Source organism: Charadrius vociferus, unplaced genomic scaffold (genome assembly GCF_000708025.1).
Source record: "Charadrius vociferus isolate BGI_N301 unplaced genomic scaffold, ASM70802v2 scaffold385, whole genome shotgun sequence".
In the NCBI taxonomy this organism is placed as follows: domain Eukaryota; kingdom Metazoa; phylum Chordata; class Aves; order Charadriiformes; family Charadriidae; genus Charadrius; species Charadrius vociferus.
The window spans coordinates 4,112,505-4,121,456 of NW_009648925.1; positions in this window are offsets into that span (position 1 = coordinate 4,112,505).

Sequence of the window (8,952 nt, forward strand, 5' to 3'; positions counted from 1 at the left end):
ATATTTTTGAGCCCTCTGGTGGTACCTCTTACTGCCCTAAGTATCTCTACACAACTCCCGGTAGAAGCCTGTTGTATTCTGCCTTGCACAGGCGAGCAGAGCAAGCACAGCAGCAAAGTTATTAATGGAGCAATACAAACGGAAGACAGAAAAGGTTTCACCGTCCCTTGTGCAGGGCTCCCACGCTGCTGCAATGTGATGCCTTAATATTTTCTGCATCCTGCAGCTATATTTCCTGAGTGTGTACACAGCGCCGTGCGTCACATAAGCTAAATGTTAATACTAGCAGGGAAAACCATATCAGTCAGTGGGATTAACATATTACTTGTCAAATACACTGCAGAAATGTTTAGGCCATTAGCTGCCAGAAGGTTTTCCGAGACAGAAAGGGAGAATAGGAATTCAAATGTCTGGTAATAAATGGTAACTCATGGCAAACAGCAAGAGCGAGTTAAAGAAAATAAATCTGCAAGCACCTCAGATACAAATGAATTCAGAATAAGACCTGATAGAAGGAGACCTGTGCGGCTGGGCTGAAAATCAGGAAGGAATTGTACCACAAATGGAAATAAGGTGGCATTTCTGAAGACAAGTATAAACAAACAGATCAAGCATAGAGCAATAGAGGCTGCAAAGCTAAGGCACAAAATGAATTACAGCTAGCAGGGAGACACAAAAGGCAGCAAGAAAAGGTGTTAGAAATGCTGTCAATATTGGAGAAAGAGGAAAGAAAATGAAAGTCTGTTATTTAACCTAGAAAACGAGCAAACAAAAGCTCGTCCAGAGAAGCCAGAAAAGTTGTGTCCTTTTTGTTTGTCTTCACTAAAAAAACTAAATTGCAACAAGATATGTAACACCATTAAAATGAACCAGTAGGAATATGGGTGAAATAAGACAAAAATCACTAAAGGAATATTTGGATACCTCAAGCGTGCTCAAATCATTACAGCCTGGTGAAGTTCACCTTCAAGTGCTGAATGTAGTTTTTGAACCACTTCCCTTGTGAATGACAGATGCAGGACAACCATCACCACTGCCATTAAAAAGGCAGGTTAGGACAACCTGGGTGTCTTCCTCCATAGAGAGAGAGATACTTGATTGGATAATCCCTTCTAAGCACCAAAAGAAGAGTAAGGATTACAAAACAGCTATTTTGGACTGGAAAAAATGCTCTCAAACCGGACTGTTTTATTCTTTGGTGACAGGGTAACTGGTGTAACAGCTAGAGCAGCTGTGGATGTGATACATCCTAGCTCTAGTGTCTCTAATGTCTCACAAGGAAAAGCAGGTCCAGATGAAATAGCCACACAGTGGGCAACTGGGAAATCCCTCTCAGAGTAGTTATCAATGTTTTTCCTTCAGATCAGGAGGAAACACACAGGTCCTCAGCTTTTCCATGAGCAAAGAGAACATCAGCACAGCCAGAGTGCTGCTCATGTTTGTGTCCGAAACCAGGGTGGAGCAAGCCTGAGGGAAAACAGAGTATGAACTCAAAATGATGTTGCTAAATGGAAGAAACCATTTTCAGTAAAGAGGATTCAGGGCTGCTTTTGGCCAAATTCCCTTTCTGCAGGACAGGCAAGCACTAGAACAGAGGTGGCGTGGATGGGGCTGTGGGGTTCGGGCAATCCTTAATGTCTGCTATATAAGAACATATTAGGGACTGGGCAAATACCAGGTCCTCTCCCAGAGCAGGCAGATGGATGAGGCGACCTTCTAACTTGCTATGAAAATGATGTGCTAAACAACTTCAACTGGTAAGCACGAAAGCAAGGACTGCTTTCTGTAAAATTTCCTCTTTTCTGAGTTATCCTTCATGCAAGCGGGGAATCTGCAGGATGATTCATGCTTAAATGTAATATTCAGCTACCAGATGCCTTGCATAGCCAGAAGTTCCCATGAATACATTTTTCTATTACTTTCAGTTCATCATTTAATTTTTTCTGGTTCCCAAATCCACAGGAAGACAATCTGCATTTTCTCTTTGCATTTGCAGTCCTCAGATTCTCACTGCTTCCTGTTGCAGTACTGTTCACATTAATCTGTTTATACTCAACTGATCTCTTCATTTTTATCTGCATTCATCTCGTGGTACAATCCCTTCTTGATTTTCAGCTCAGCCACAGTGGTCTCTTAGTAATGATTCCTATTTTGAATTCGTATACACTGGCAGTACTTTTATAGCCTTTTTACCATATCTGTGTTTCTCTCCTCTTTCTCTCTTTCCAAGATAAGGTTATAAGCAGCTAGATGATGTGTGCCAGCAACACTTTGGGCTTAATGACCCGGCCCCCGATGGACAAGATAACCTCTCCAGGTCTCTTCTGGCTTATTTTCTCCAATTTGTTGATTACAGGAAAAAGCATAGCTTAACTGATTTAGATGGATCAAGACTGTTTTCCATTGCCTGCAGACTTCTCTCAAACTTCAAAGTAATTTAAGAAAATGATGTACCAAATCACTTGAACAGCCAGGAAAATATGCCAGAAGTCTTCAGACCCACATCTCTGCTCTATTCACCAGCCCTTATAGACTAAAAATTGTAAAGGTATTTAGATTAATACCACTAACAATATCAAGTACCTAATCTGTATTTAAGAACCTGTCATCTGGTCACTAGTCAACCTGTAACAATCAGAGAAACTTCTCATCCCTCATGGTGCCTTTTTGCCTTCAGTTTCTTCTATGATTAACAAGAACAAAGCTTTAAAGAATTCTCTCACCAGCTTGGGCTTCCTTTGCAGCCTGCAGCATGCCGTCCCCCTCTGCCATGCCTGCCGCTTCCTGCGCATTGGACAATCCCAGCTCTTTTGCGCCTGAAGATGAACCTCGTTGAGCAATCCTGGCTCACTCCCACCCTGTTGTTAATGTTTCACTTCACAACAGCAGTCCTTTGGTCACCCGTAAAATAGTTAAACTTTCATTTGTTTTTGATCTTGAAGTCAAAATGAAGTAATTTCTGCTCAGCTCCCGAATGTCATAGGGAATCTGCCTTTCTCCTTGAATACAGCCTCTAAGGCTGCATGGCATCTTTCATGGACGTTCACAATCAATCACTTCACACTGCAGCTACACTGTCTTTCAATAAAATTTCTACTTCTGGATGAGAACAGCAACTGAACCTGTGGCTAGATAGGATCTACAGCTGGCCATAAATCCACATTTTTGATGCTGCACACCAGCTACAGAGCTGGCCTTAATTATATACGTCTTTTAGTAGTTAAGGTTGTGAGGACACAGGGTTTCATCACCATTTGACAGACTGGCTTCAGTTCCTGGTTCTTCATGTCTCACACAGGAATGCAGACATAACATTGCTGTGCCCTCCTCCCAGACCCTTTTTTACTTTAAAGCCCTGAGCTGTCTGAAGAACGATTAACATTTTTGCTACCATGTTTCTGCTGTTTATTTCTTTCTGCTTTCCCCCCATAACCTCCTCTAAACTGCTCTGACTTCCTTTCAGAGAGGCTCTAAGGCATCTCCTCTGCAGGTGAAAGCCCCGGATATTTTCTGCAGATATAGAAATGGCTCACAGTGAAATTCTGTATGTTCAGTAGAAAGCAAAATGGGGTTTCCATCACCACACGCCATGGCCCTGAAGCCACCTGCATCCTTCCCCTCTTCACTGCACTGAAATCCCAGTCCCACATGCTTCATGGCCTCATATCTCTCATCATCTCCTCAATACACAAAATACAGTCAAGGCTGCAAACAGGTCCATAGTTACTCATGAACTCGGCCATTAACTGAACAAAGGTTGTCCCAAGGGAACTGGGCAGGAGGTCTAGAAAGATGCATTAGGGAAACACTAAGAGACATCCAAACTTTACAGTGAAGAGAAACATGCAGCAATAGCTACTTATACGTGTAATAGCGAGCAGCCTAAGCAAATCACAGATCAAATTCAAAAATGCAATGAGAAATAAATTCCTACAGGTGTTGAATCATTTGACAGAGCAACAAGGGATGCACAGGCTGAAGTGAAAGGAAGAAGAACAGCACAAACATCTCATAAAAAGACAATGGTAAATTGTAAGTGGCTTGAGAAAGGAGGATTGAAGCAAAACTTTAATTATGGCTACAAAAGAGCAGGCTATTCACTCAAGATATATTAAAGTGAAGATAGATGGTAAGAAGGATTTAAATCCAGAATGTAGGATGTATGGCCAGGATCCAGGGAGCGTTAGCCACATTACAAGAAGATGTACCACCGATAAGCACAAAGCACAGCATGGCAAAGTTAGCAGTATGAGACTCTGGGCAAGCACTGTGAAAAATAAGCAGAAAAGAAGTATGAGCACTACAGGCCAGACAATGCAATAGAGAAGAAAAGCTGGAGGGAGAATAGTTGTTGTGAAGAATAAAAAGCTTTACTTGGTAATGCTTGTGACTTCTGTTAGAAGATTAGGGGAAAAAAAAACCACAGTAGGAAAGGGCTTTTCTTTCCGAATAACTTTCTAAGAGACTGTCATAGCATGGAAAAATTAGGATTTTTCTCTTAATTGGAGACAATATCAAAGCAAAACACAGGGAAAGATAAAGCTGATCAGCTGAGGCAGAGAAATGAAGAAAACCCAGCACTAACAAAATACAACCACAAATTTAAATTACATTCGAGGCTGTCAAGATGGGAGTATCACAAAACCACTGCAAAAATTGGAAGTCGGCTCCAGAATAAGACTTGTGGTCTTTTGGAACAGACCACTGATCAATAGTAAGTGAATACCAAGGAAGCTATATATTGCGTAGAAAATCAGGAATAGTTTAACTATTCAGGCTGTCAGCAAGCAGATGGGCTAAGTGATATCTTGGATTCCTCTCCAGCTATTTTCCCCTCCAGCTCTAAGATGTACTTGATGATAGGGATAAGGTACTGTGCCCCGACTCAGAGCTGGCTCTGAGTAAGTTCAAGACAGAGAAATGGACATCCTGGTGCCCCAGGCATGTCCAATCCCAGGGATGTTTCCATGTTCTGCCCTTCCTGCTTGGCCTTTGTTTCCCCTTTATAGTGATTTAAAGCATTTTTGGAATGCTGCCTGCTTCTTAGAGACAGTGCCTAGTGGAAACAATAGCTAATTTTACTTTTCTATCTAAAGTCAGCACCGAAGAGAGTACTCTGAAAAAATGAATCAAGAAAAGGAGAGCCAAAATAGGCGTACAAGGGAATGTGAGCTCAGTTTCTAACACACTGGTCAGTGCTGTTTGACTCACGAGGGTGTAAGTGATCAATTTTGAATGTCTTTTTTATGCCCCTAACAAACAAGGTGCACTAGTCCCTCAGACACACAACGCCACAGCTGCCTGGCTCAGGCATAACTCAGGCGCTCTGTTCAAACCTCTGAATAACAGAGAGAGCCTGGAAACAGAAAAAGCTGAAGGTTTACCCGGTCCACTTGCCTGGGGCTGAGGCTGGATCATCCCCTCCATGGAGAGAGAAGGTGGGAGGTCCCTGCAGCTGGAAGAAAGATGGATGTGATGTAGCGGGACTTTGGATAAGCACTAGAGAACCGCTTGGTGTCCCAAGAACATTTTCCCCCTGGTGGTATCAGAAGCAGGATCTTACATAGTGCCTTTCAGTGGCAGGTCTCAGGGCATTTCACTGAGCAGATATCAATGTCTCCGTTTCAGAGACGAGCAAAAGAGGGAAAAACCATCCTGAGGAAGGCAGACTCCACTGAAACCTCTTGCATGTCAGCCCAGCAGTCTATCCATTGAGCTTCCCTGCCTGTAGTATTATCACAGAAAAGAAAAACCAGCTACTGATTTATTCTGCCACAGGCTCTGAGGGATAGCTCAGCTACTGGAGACATCACAGCTTGCAGCAGCCTTGGGTCTGGAGGAACGCTGAAAGACAGCCGCATCCAGTGTCTCAGTCATCCCCTGGGTGCATTGCCCTCCTCTCTGTGCTCACTTCCAGCCTCTGGGTCAGATACTGCCTTGCAAATTTCCCTCTTTGCACTGACCCCTCAGCTGGCCAGTAGCTCCTTTCTGGTGGCGAGTCCCGCACCGTCTCCCACCCAGCTCTGGAGTAAAAAGCTGCTTTTACTCACTGCTAGCCTCTCCTTCAGCGAGAGGCAGCTGGTAATGAGAAAACGGGAATCCTATAACTACTCTGTTCCTCACAGCCAGCTCACAGGGATGCCTGGCACAGGGAGCGGGGGGGTCTATCGGGTAGTGAAGGAGGCAGCACGGCTACAGGATGCAGCAGCAGAACCCCGAGGTTCAGTTCTGACTAGGCTACTTGTCAGGCATCTTGAGCGCATATTTCAAGTTTCCTAGCCTTAGCTCTACTGGCCATAAAACGAGAGTCAAGCAGCACTAATCTCCTGTACATCTGGGGCAAATGGTGCCATGCATTAATCCAGCTACAGGACTAGGAGAATCTCAGGGAAGACATTAATTACAGCTTTTCCATTTTTTCCATGCATTCACAGCAAATAGCCTGATTGTTTTATTCTTTGCAAGTTTCTCTATGTCAGGAGAAATAATGCACTGCTGAATTTCAAGTCTTTGCCATCACAGAGAGGGTATTCTCACCGTATCCCAGAACACAGCTGTTTTTTTGACTACAGTTTAAGTTAGATTGCAATTGTGTAATCAGTGTTTCATCAGGGCAAGCTGCCAGGGACAGAGAACATGTAAATCCCCAAAATACCTCTGTCCTGATAAAAAAAAAACCTTGCAGATCTAATCCAGAGAGATGTCAGCGCTCTGGCAGTGACCTCTCCCAGATGCAAACACAGGCAGATATGATACAACCTTCTGCATTCCAGGGACTGTCATTTCCACTTAAATGTTAATCAGCCCTCCCCAGCTAGCTCCCTCCATTGCTACACTGAGGGCCAAGCGGATCAGGGGCTCATCCAAGATTCATTAACTCTGGTTCCCTGAATTTTCATAACAAGCTTGCAGTGCCATCCATTCTTTTCAGCCTCCCCCTGCAGTGACCATGAAGATCAATCTGCTAACATGGTGAGTGTGAGCAGCTCTCACCAGCTCCAGCGGGAAGCACAGTCGTGTGGGTTTTCCCTGCATCAGGTTCCAGAGCGGACAGGCACAAAATTAGAGACCTTTTTTGGTTTTTTTCAAGGTTACTCTAAACATACAGCCTTTGGGTCTCCAGACATCATGACACTTTGTAGCACAATTAATTAATCCTAGCCATCCCGTGCCCAGGGCAGTCTGCTCTCCACTGGCACCTGTGGCTATTTCCCTCTGATTTTGGCAAGGAGAAAGGTTATAGTGGCGTAGGAGGAAGAATTCATCTGTGCCTCTTCCTCCTTATGCTAACTCCCCCAAAGAGGTCCACTTTTCCTAGGAGTTGAGCAGCCTCTGATCCACCTGACATCAGCGGAACCACAGGGGCTCAGCCTTTCCCAGATGCCACCCTCACAGCATGTGTTAACTTCCCTCTGCTCAACATGCCTTTCTCCCAGAAATAACCTCTCCTGTCTCAGCAGCATCTTCTAACTGGAGCGCATCTTCTGGCTATGATCGAATACTGAATCAGGCACTTGCTCTAACCTTCCTCTTCTATCCCAAGCCTGGGATCTTCTTCCTGGAATCTTGCATAGGGTTGTGCCCATCACATAACAGCCAAGTCCTGCATCACATACCTGCAAACACTCTGCATGCTTCGCTTGTGCGGACAGTAACCTTGCATGCAGAAATGTCTTTCCCATGGGCACACAAAAACTAGCTCTGGTGGTTTCCAGCTTGTGACCACCCAGGATCTATAGAGCAATGCTGAACATGCAGGGCAGCAGCATGGCACATGCCCAAGCAGCAGACGATGGTGTACATTGCTTTTACTGACCCTGCAAGTCACCAGAGCCCTGCTGGCTTCACGAGGAGCAGAGCTAGTCCCGTGCATTTTGAGTGATTGCAGACACAGGCTCAGAGCATGAGTCCTACACAACAGCAGGAGGTTTAATGAAGTCAAAGTAAGCCATGTTCACTCTTCAGGCTACTACACTCACCTCCAGCCCTTCTGCTTTCCCAATCTATTTCCAAGCAGTTCCTCATACGCTGTAAGGATAAAAACCCTCCACGGATTTCCAGTATGTTCCTGTGGTGAGCTATCAGCTACCTATCTGCTCCTTCTTTATATTTATTACTCACCAGCAGCCAGTCCGATCTGTATCTGAGCAAAGCAAAATGCCCAGACCTAGCAGAGGTTTCACTAATCCCAGCACTTGCTCTCTTAAACCTGTTTCTCATAGGCATGTACCAGCTGCAGCAAAAGATGCTAGATGATGAAGATGTGCCTGTTCAGGTCAGTTAATATATCCACTGCAGTCCCGTCTGTAGTGCCTGACAAAGGCAGACAGTGTTTCCACCCCAGCTGATGAGCAACGGTGCTGGTGATATGCTGGTATCAGCTTTCCACCACCCCTTCCATCTCCTGTTCCCACAGCTGGCGTGTCTTTGCGGTTTGGCATTCAGCCTTTAGATGTCTCCAGGTGCTCCTCCATAGCCCTTAGTAAACAGAGGAGAGCACACTGGCATTTGGTGACAGGGAAATCCATTAGAGCCAACATTTATTAGTTTTAATAAACCCATGCCAAAAAAAAAAAGAAAAAAGTAATCACGTTTTCCATGACCTCCAGCTATGCCTAGGCTACATGAGAAGATCTAGCCATGCCAGTCCTTTAAGATGTAGAGGGCCACTCAAGAGGTATATATTCAATTGACTTCAAAGAACCTTCGAGTGCTCAGAAGCTTGCAAGAGATTTGTTTATAGAAATAATCACTCTCAGAAGCAAAGTGTACATGGCACTTTTTCTCCATCTCTCATGCAGTTTTCCCTCTAACAATAAATCACTAAAGAGACTCGACATGGAATGCCTTAGCATTGTACTCATCTAGAAATATTCCTTTGATGTATAAACTCAGATTAATATTCATTCTCTCTGAGATAAAGACAGCTAGAAATAATTTGAGGCAATAAAG